The sequence below is a fragment of the Phalacrocorax carbo genome, chromosome 3, assembly GCF_963921805.1.
Source record: "Phalacrocorax carbo chromosome 3, bPhaCar2.1, whole genome shotgun sequence".
NCBI classification, from domain to species: domain Eukaryota; kingdom Metazoa; phylum Chordata; class Aves; order Suliformes; family Phalacrocoracidae; genus Phalacrocorax; species Phalacrocorax carbo.
In genome coordinates this window covers 47192376-47203329 of record NC_087515.1, presented here as the reverse complement: position 1 = coordinate 47203329, position 10954 = coordinate 47192376, and positions in this window count along the sequence as shown.

Here is a 10954-nt window from a genome sequence, read left to right as displayed (position 1 = left end):
CCTTGAGTGGAATGACTGCACTCTCAACTAATGGTAATTAGGACAGTCAACTTCCTTACTTAACCTGGTAAATTGACCAGAAAAAATAAGAAATCACAGTACAGATCTGAGCTGCCTTCCTGTCTGATAGGGAAATTAGTTCTTGTTGCCAAAGACTATCTTGGCTTGGAAGTAACTTGTGATTAATTTTTCCAAGTTACTACAGAAGTTAATAAGCCCTGTTGTTAAAATATTTACATGCTTCCCCCACCCCTTCTCCAGCAGAGGGAACAGTAGGAGTCATGGATTTTGTCACACTTGGCCAGTTTGTCTTACAAGGCTTCTTTAGATTACTCCCATATTTCTCCATAGGAATCTGGGCTTTGATCAAACCATTCCTTAAAGCCTGAGAATAGGTCAGGCCTTTATTTATTGACACTGAAGCAGACTCAGCATTATATCTGGGGACAGAAGCAGAAGATTGCTTCTAGTCAGGAGATTAGCAGCAGCTATGGGCTTCTACTGAGTGAGCAGGGAGACAGGCTTGCCTGCAGCACCACTCACACTATGCAGAAATGAAACAGTGACAGCCACTTTCCTCATTTGCTACCTCTCAGGAGCCGGTCACCTCTCCCAGTGACTCAGTGATATTCTCTTCTCTCCTCACTAGGTATTCAAACAGTACCTGCCATTACCAACAAAGATTTCTGTTGACAGCTTCTCAGTATGGTAGAGATTCCTGCCTTTCTGAGCTGTAAGCTTCTTGCTACCACAAAATGCCAGCTGAGGATTAAGTAAGAACATCACAGAACACATATATCTTCTAGTATCTTCCATGTGATACACATAACCTCAAAGTATATTACAATTTTTCTAATCCTTTAGCTATTCTTGTGGTTTGTAAAAAAACCTAATTTATCAGTGCCCTTCCTAAATGGATAATTTGAAAACTGGATGTGGTATTTTAGCAACATTTAGACCTGAGATATGTAGGGAAGAGAAAGAAATACAGTGGTAGAAATTATTTGAGAAGACACTGGGCTGAAGTTCCCTTGTAAGGAGATAGCAAAGAAAGGACTTTTTTCTGCTGCTCAGTAAGAACTGGGGAAACATGCTAGGTTTTCTATAGATTCTTTGTGGGGGGGACAGGGGCAGAGTGATTGGCCAAAACTGAGAGAGGTTTGAGATCAGGTGGAGCCAAATTAGGAGAATTTATTTGACAAAGAGCTGATGTGCGAAAGGGAAGGTCGAAGAATATTTTATTGTGTGGTACAAGGTGCTGAATATTTGTGTCCTCAAAGAACATGTGAATGAAAGGGGTGGCAAAACAGATCTCCATGAAGTGGCTGAGAAGGAACATGTAAAATGATGACTCCAAATGCATGGGAGCATTCCTGTGAATTCCAAAGGACCAGGAAAGAAAGAGCTGGGGATGAAAAGAGCAAAAGACTTACTTTATAAGTAAATTATAAGTAATTTCTAGCCATATTGAACACAGAGGATGTTTGCAGTTCAGGCAAACATTCCTAAAACAGAACAGAGCGTTCCTAAAACAAGGGAGACATTTCATAGTGCTGCTAATCCTTCTGAAATAGGTCAGGCTTGCAAAGCTGGAGAAGGTACACCTAGTTTGAACCTGATTAGGAGCATGAAATGAGAAATGGATAAAAAGAGAAAACAAGGACAGGCAGTTAGAGAACTGTCTGGGCCAGACCATTTATTACTTTGGTGGTTACATTAATTACCCTGTCCCTTGCAAAACTTACTCTCCTTTAGCTTCATTGGGCTTCTGTTAAACCTGCGCATCTTCAGCTTTTACCCTATGTGTGTGTGTGTTGCTCTGCTGGCTTTGCATAGATCTTGAGAGTTGTAGTTTTCCAAGTTCCATGCTTCTACTTCTGTTACAGAAAAGGATAGGAGTGAAGCTGTTGGTTTAGGTTTTGACAGCTGTTGATGGAAGTGTATCCATTAGCCAGAGTTAAGTTTTGGACAGAATTTGGCAGTAAAAATTTATGGGTTCAATTCTGTAGCTGTTTGTTTTAATCTTAATTATAAAATGGAAAGTTCAACTCTAGTATGGAAAAAGAAGTAAGCATGGCAGCCCTGAATGAGAGGTGCCAACAATGTATCTTTCTCCGGTTCTGTGATACTACAGGCACTCATGGCACAAATATTTCTATACTGGAATGATAATTTACCTTGGTGACCAGTCCCTGCTCTGCACATAGGACACCACCAAAGTACATTATTTCCTAGCTTCCCTAGGAGTAATTTCAGTGTTTCTCTTGAAGGACATGAAGACTGCTCTATGCTTCATGGGCATTTTCCCTGTGTCAAGTCTCTAAGCTTAGACACTGAACTAAAATTTAGCCTCTTGTGATAGTGTGGCTTTTCACTGGGAAAAGAAGGGAATTTAAGACTCATTGATTTTAGGTGTGTGATATAGGGTGTGTAGTTAGAAACCGTTCTGTAAGTTTGTTTTTATTAGGTTTATTTTCTACTTTATGGAACATTGTCCTATTATTAGTTTGTGTGGGTGTCTCATGGTAAAGAAAAGTATGCCAGCATTCTTGATGAGTTTTCTTTCACTGTGTGCCACGATGGATTCAAGACATTGCCTAGAGCAGAATAAATTATTGTAACACTCATTTTCCTAAAATCCTAAAATTCCTAATATCACCATCTATGCAATGTTTTCAGTTCTATACCAGAACTACCCTCCTAAACTTTTGGAATTTCTTTTGATGGATTGTTGGTAAAACTAGAAAATAAGAAGTTATTATCACACAGACAATAGCAATTTTGATATTTCGAATTTTAATTTAATCTGTACATTTGCCTAATGAAATAATAGTTGCAATAGATTTTTCACTATGTGAATGGTGAAAGAATTTGAAACTTGGTTTATAATTTAAGACTGTAGAATATAGGTGAAAATAACAATCTATGGCCAGAAATAAGTGTTGCATGCATTCTCCAACATGGATTTATTAACCTTAAATCTTGTTATATTTAAAGAGAAGGGTGTAGTTTAAAGTAGATAGATCAGTAAATACAGAATCACAGAATGGCAGGGGTTAGAAGGGACCTCTGGAGATCACCATGTCCAACCCCCTACTTGAGCAGGCACAGCTAGAGCAGGGGGCACAGGAATCTGTGCAGGAAGGTTTTGAATGTCTCCAGGGAAGGAGACTCCACAGCCTCTCTGGGCAGCCTGTGCCACTGCTCTGTCACCCTCACAGGAAAGAAGTTTTTTCTCATGTTGAGGTGGAACTTCCTGTGTTCCAACTTGTGCCCATTGTCCTGTCATTGGGCACTATTGAAAAGAGCCTAGTCCCATCATCCTGACACCCACCCTTTAGATATTTATAGGTATTGATGAAATCCCCCCTCAGCCTTCTCTTCTCCAGGCTAAACAAACCCACGTCTCTCAGCCTTTCCTCATATGGGAGTTGCTCCAGTCCGCTGATCATCTTGGTAGCTCTCCACTGGACTTGCTCAAGGAGTTCCCTGGCCTTCTTAAACTGGGGCCCCAAAACTGGACACAGTACTCCAAATGTGGCCTCACTAGGGCAGAGTAGAGGGGGAGGGTAACCTCTCTCGACCTGCTGGCCATGCTCCTTTTAATGCACCCCAGGATATCACTGGCCTTCTTGGCCACAAGGGCACATTGCTGGCTCAGGGTCAGCTTGTTGTCCACCAGCACTCCCAGGTCCTTCTCAACAGAGCTGTTTTCCAGTAGTTCAGCCCCTGGCCTGTACTGGTGCATGGGGTTGTTCCTCCGCAGGTGCAGGACCTTGCACTTGCTCTTGTTGAATTTCATCTGGTCCCCCTCGGCCCAGCTCTCCAGCCTGTCTGGGTCTCGCTGGATGGAATCACAGCCTTGTGGTGTATCAGCCACTCCTCCCAGCTTGGTATCATCAGCAAACTTGCTGAGGTTACACTCTATCCCATCATCCAGCTCATTGATGAATATATTAAAAAGGACTGGGCCCAGTGGGGAACACCACTAGTGACAGGCCTCCACCCAGACTGTGCCCCATTGATCATGACCCTCTGAGTTCTGTTGTTGAGCCAGTTCTCTGTCCACCTCACTGTCCACTCATCCAACCCACACTTCCTTAGCCTGTAAGGAAGTGTGCTGTAACTAGCTGTTGTAAACTCACCATGGCCCTGCCTTTGATACTTATTTAAAAGTAACAAAAACTTTTATACAAGTGTTTGACTTTTGACCAGGAATGTTCATATTTGTCCTTCATAAATAAGACTACAAAATTCATTGGAATATTTAAAGAAATATATCAAGATCTTTCTTGTTCATATGAATCTAATGAGCACCCGCCAAAAAGATAGATATATAATGACAAGAGGAAATGGTATTTTGCATCTTCATAAAGAAAGCCAGTGCAGATACTGTATCCATAATTCTAGCTAAATGTAGTTTTTGAGAACATCTCTGACTAACTTCGAGTTTTGCTGCCCTAAGTAAATGCGAAGAACTGGAGTTGTCCTGTCAAGCACTCCTATTTGAAGATAAGTTATCAAAGGTATTTAGCGTTGAAAAATGTAGCTTATTATAAAAAAACCTCACTGCTAATGTGTTGTTTATGCTTCTTATACAGGGAAGTTAATGTGCATTGCTATAAGCACGTTAGTGTGCAGTAACAGTTCTGTCCTACCTTCCTGCATGGCTGCTCTTGATCTTGTAGTAGTAGATAATATAAAGAATACGCTTTTTCATCTTGCCTGCATGTTCATCTACAGAAGACACTTGGCTACCAAGATGTAGTTTGTCTTACAAAGGCTGGAACAGTAGTGCATCAGAGTACAATAGTGCTCAGAGTGCTTCCTGCAGGCAGAGGCATCCATAACCTCCAGGGAGCAGAGATGCCAGAGGCAACCTGGTTCAGGAAATGTACAATGCCTGCATGGGAGCTAGAGGAATAGCTTGCTTGCTGGCTTTGAAGAGTGCTCAGCAGGAAAACTGGGACAGAAAAATGAGATTCAGAAGCTTAAGTGCAGCCTGTTTCTGGTGAAACGTCTCCATATTGGTATCTTTACATGTCTTCCAAGGTACAAAATGGAAAGGCACAAGTAATTTGCAAGCCTTATGTAATACCCAGTCCCATAATGTGGTGCATGCTGGGGGATGTCTCTACCCACACAGCGCTCCACCATGCAGGCATGCCTCCGCATCCTTATCTTTGCATAACTCAAGCATAGACCTCCTACAAGATTATCTCCCACCTCTAATGTGCATCTGTTCATTTTCTGCCTGTCAAGCCTTTTCAGAATTTAAAAGAAAGAAGTTGCAAGAGATAGGAGAAGCAGCTTTCACATTTGAGTGCAACAGATCAGGACAGATCTGATAAGAAACATGAATTTTTATTGCCTGACTTCTCTTTCTTTTTTTATTTTTCTGAGGTGGAATTCTCCTGCTGTGTAAGAAACTGTTTCTTTGAATAAATTTTTCCTCAGTAATAAAAATATGTCCAAGGCAGAAGTACAATTGTCTTTTTAGACCTGACACCTCCAAAGCCTGATATATGTGGCTGAGTTAGATGGAAAGGTATTATTAGGTTTTTATTAGATTATGATGCAAGCTCAAGCTGGCTAGGCTTGTCAGCCAGTAAATCTAGTGCAAACATCTGTGGCCAAATTCTGCTCTCATACACGTTGCTGTTTGTGGTCAGTATTCCTCTCTACTGTGATACTGGTTCCCCTCTATCGATTGTCGGAAGGGCAGGGGTTGTACACAGGGCATGATTTACAACACAAACAGTCATTGACATAGAATAATTCTGATTGTTCTCCCAAATTAAATCAGAAATAATGCTATTAAAGGCAAAGGAGTATAAGGAAGAATAACAATACATGAATTCAAAAATTCAGGCCTTTATTGCAAGACTTTATGGCATGGATATTTATTTATATATGGCTTTTTTACCATCAGTGATTTCTTGCTTCAAAAATAACCCTCTTTTGGCTCCTTTCTTGAGCTGCAAGCTGAGGTAAAGTGGTGAATCAAACTGTGTTAAAGTCAGGTAGACATGGAGATCTTCTAATGACTGCACAAGAATTGGGTATCTGAAAGCTGCACTAGGTACTGCAAACACAGCAAGTGCTTTTTCTGTTCCAGGCAGAGTGATAATCCCACTAACAGTAGGCAGCTCTCTTCACAGTATGTCATACTCATTTTAAACTGGCTCGGAATGCTTCAGGAGCTCAGCAGTGAAGCAAGCTGCCCAAAGGCATGCTAAAAACCCAGGCTAAGCTCACAGATGTTCTATGGCAGAGTATCTACTGTGCACTCTGTAACACACAAAATACATGCTGTAATTTTTTTAAAGGTTGCAATACTTCAAGACTTCCTGTGAAAAGAATAAAAGCTCACCTGAAAAGATGGCATGTTTCAGAAAACATAAACCAAACTTAGTCATATCATAAGCTAAGATCTTACTTGTAGTCAATTTTTGCCTAAGTCTCAAAGACATACTGCAGCAAAGGCATAAATCCAGATGCCACTGCACGTAGTTCTCAAGCCAAGCTTCCACAAATTCCAACCTTTGCAAATATCTTTATATATTAATCTGAATTTAGTGCTGAGATAAGCAACTTCTGATGAAACCAAGAAAAACTTGAAACAATGAAGAAGTATTTTCCAACATATCACTATATTTGCACTACCTTTTCAGAGTTTGTATTCATTCTCTCCCCCAGTAAGAAAAAATGTCTTCATCGAAATGCAGTGAAAAAATAACATTTCTGGTCCCCACCTGAACAGTTAGTTGGTATGTTGGCCTGATATGCATGCCAGTATTTCTGAGACTTCTGTGGGAAGAGTATTTTCTAATAATTTTCAAGTTTTAATAAAGTGACATTCACCTGTCTCCTTCAGTATTACAAAACAGGTCTAAAATCCTTATCCTGGACCTCCTGTTTTACCAATGATTACCTACAACCCTGCACATGTTTCTCCTGTTCCTTTTCCACTGACCTGTGCATTATGTAGGCTAAAGAAAATGGATCAGCAGTGCTCAGTCTTCCCCCCCCCCCCGCCCTTTTTTTTCCCCTGGCAATCGTTTAAAGAAGGTAAACAAATACACAAGACATTGCAAGGCACTGAACAAATCTACCTATACAGAGAAACTTACTAAAATGTACGATAATTGTAAGACATGTAATTATGTAACTGCATTCTGTCATATCTTTGCCACTGTAGTTCTCCTTGCTCTCCCTTTCCCAGGGACAGTTTAAAGTAAGTCACTTGAAAGAAGAATTACATGCAATATGATCTGAGTTTATGTCATCACTCATTTTGCATCACTAGCATCCAACAGACATTTCAGACCATTTATTCTTTGGACAATGATCTCAAATCGTTCCAGGAATATTAGGAACAACATCATTTTCAGTTATAGTCATAAAATCACCCCACTGATTTTAGAGAGGTTAGTTACTTGAATGAAAATTGGATTCTATACAAATTTAAAGCAGGCTGAGTTCAAAATTATTGGTCCTGGCAGTGTCTTTCTCATAACCAAAAACTCCGGGTGAATGAAGAGCCAGCCAAAACAAGGAGATTTTATTACCATTGACAGGCTGGATTGTCTCTGCAGCATTGCAGCAAAATGGAATGAGAAGATAGTTTACATTTCACAGTGATTTATGTGGCCATAGGAATATTTCTTTCTGCTCTAAGAGGTGACAATAAGCCTCTGCAAGGACATATTTATGAATGGGCCTCTGCTGTTGGTGACTAAGTGGTCTTACAGTTGCCAAAGAAAATGGTCCATCCCGATAACTCTTCTTCCAGCCTAGTCTTCACCTGGTAAAGAGCATCCCCATAGCTCACTGGGCAGCTCCTCGCCTGTGACAGCCCCCAGAGGCCCATACGCTGCTGCTGTTGGACACCCCTTTTAGGCAGTTTGTCACCTGGGAGTCGCAATTGCCTTTCAGGTAGTGGGACAGTGATCGTGGGCCTGCTGTGGTAGGCCCTATTCAGGAAAAACTCTTTTAGATGTGGCAGGAGTTTGCTTGAAGGGTTGCTGCTTGATTAGGCTACAGTTTGTTAGATTGGAAAATTGTTTCTTTTTGCTGGGACATATGAAAGCAGAGGTCTTGTTAAAAGCACATTGTCTTTTTCTCAGACTGATCAAGCTTCCAGGAAGCTGAAATTCTAGTATTTTGTTTGCCAAGGCCACAAAAGTCTTCAAATGTACAAAGACAATGAGCGACCAGTTATCATCCTGTGATTACATGTGATTTCCAAAATGTCCATAAATATTTAAGCCTGTTGCAACTTTCAGAGATGTCATTTGATAATTAAGGTGATCAGTGTAAAGAAAATTATTGATTTTTCTCTGGGGGGTTCCTGTGCAGATCCTGTGTGATCCAGCCCTAGAATACTTTGTGTCAGGCACAAAGTCAAGATAATATTTTTCTTTTGAAAGAAAGAAGAAAAACTGTAGGGGGTGCACATTTATCTAAAGTGTGGGATGATGATAGGGCTTATTTAAAGCTTTTTTTCAGCGCTACCCTTTTGCCAAAGAATGCATTAGCAGATATCTGGAAATAGCATATTTTGTACAGAATATGAATGTTGAAGTTGGTAAGTGCTCAGAGCATTGTTTGCCAGTCTTTTCTTGTTAAGTACTGTTCAGCTCCACAAGTGGAAAATATAAACCAGATATAATAAAAAAAATGGATTATGTATGGTAACAATCTAAAGGATGCTTTAAGGATATAAATATGCAGTCTTAAAAGGCTTATTCCAGAAGAGCCCTAGACTGAAAGTTCATTTTTATTGCTGAAATATTCCTAGCCATGGTGCAGCTTTCTGTGTGGCAACTGTTTCAAGAAAAGTGTTTCTGGTCTTTGAGCTTCATCCATAAACTCTTACACCAGGCTTTCCTGGATGCCTTTTTCCCCTTGAGGGAAACCTGAAATACATTGTGCGCTTTTAATGGTTGACCTATCCTCAAACGTCTTTTTTTGCCATCTGTATCAACTTGATTGAGTAAGAAACAAGTTATCTGGCTTTGCAAAGGGTACATAGTTTATTATATCAAAGTTACTGAAAAGTAATTTTACGGGACTCAGGCCTGACCTATAATAACCTGCTGTTGGCATACACTTAAGCACAGAGAAAAAGGCAGTTTGTAAAGTGGAGATCTGCTAAGCAGCAACCACCAAAGCAAGCCTGCCTTGGTTTTAGACCCTCCTGTCTCTGGCAGGGAGACTGTAGATCCAAGTCCTTTGGCTCTCCAGTCACCCCTACAGCCTGTCCCTCAAGGAAATATACCATTTGGCATACATTTGGCTCATGTCGCAACTCTTACCCAGTGGGAATGTTACTGTCCCACTGCTCAAAACACTGGGAAAGGGTGGAATTCATATTTCTGTGCCTTGCCTAACAGAACAGCTTTTGATCCAAGTGCTTCTGTAGCACAAGAGATAGGATATTCTTTAAGCTGGTATTTTACATTTCATTCTCCTATTTCTGTGATTTTTTTTCCCTGATAAATGAATAGGTAAAAATGGGAAAGCATAAGACAATGATGACCTAATATGACTTCTTGGTTTATACCTAAAACCCCACAGGCAGACATTTTGCTTCTGTCTCAGAGACACATTAATGTAAGAAAACCACCGAGACTAAACCTGAAGGCAACTGAAGCAAAAGGTATCTTGAAACAGCCGCTTTAAATGGCCAAGAAGACATTTATACTTGTAACACTGACAGAACTTTGGCCTTAATAACAGGAAGATTACTTTCTGATTTGGCTTCATAGAGAGTTGTACTTTTGGCAAGCTATTAGAACAGAGCTATAAATTACCTCTTTCGTTTTGATCTAAATACAGATCCATACACATGGAATATGTCTTGCTAAGTCACAACTCCTAACACAACAACACTCTTGTCTCTCCTTTCACACATCTTTGTGAAGAAGCTGAATTATGTGCCTCACTGAGGTAGAAGAAAAAAAAATACTTCATTGCAGTTTAGAAAACAGCAAAAATTACTTTAAATGATGAACGCTTCAAGCAATTTATTAAATGCAACCAAATTATTTCTGCCGCAGAAGGCAGAAAAAAGCCATAAGAATGTGCAGGGAATCACCCAAGTCCCACCACACCCCAAGAAATGAGCTCTGCTGTCATTCTCCAAAACAGAGGGCTGCCATTTGGGAACATAACAGACATTTTTGCAAGTCCTCTTAATGGTCTGCCTACCATTTGCTACTACCTGTGGTTCAGTTATTTACCAGTAAAATCAGTTCTGTGAACAAAAAGGCCAGACTATTAGAACCACTTTTTGGCTGCTAACAGGTGCTGACTGCTTCCTCTGCCCAAGAAGAATTGGGGGTTTTCTTTTGAGGCCCAGTACTATCCCTTAACATAAATATAAAACAAAATATAAAATATCAATAATACTTCGGGACTGCAGGGAAGGGGTAGCCGTTCCTACAAGGTTACTGCAGCACCAATCTTCTGCTGTTTTTACATTCTGTCCTTATTTTCCAATGGTCATTGAAAGAAGTACAGATGGCTTTTAAAGGGTTAATTCTCATGTTCTATGTTCTATTTGCTTATCAGCAAAATAAGCACCAGAACCTTCTATAGATAGAAAAAAAGGTATGTTACAGAAGGGGCTTAAGAACAAATTACTCCAACCACTACTTTTAGTTTCCTGAGGTCTGCTTGACTAGGTAGAGAATCTTAGAATTACAGACACCAAATGTGCAGAGCATTATCTGTTAATCCAGGCTTCCATAGAAAGGTAGAAACCACTGCAATATGTGGGCAAGCTAAAAAAACCCCTAATGTTAAAAGCTGTTGCAACAGATACAGTGAAGAGCCATGGCAGTTAGAAAATAGCATTTTCATTCTCAGAGTTATAAAATTAATTACATATTCATACATCCAACAGTGAGAACTAAGATTGTTGGCAGGAGTTCATAGCTACTGACAT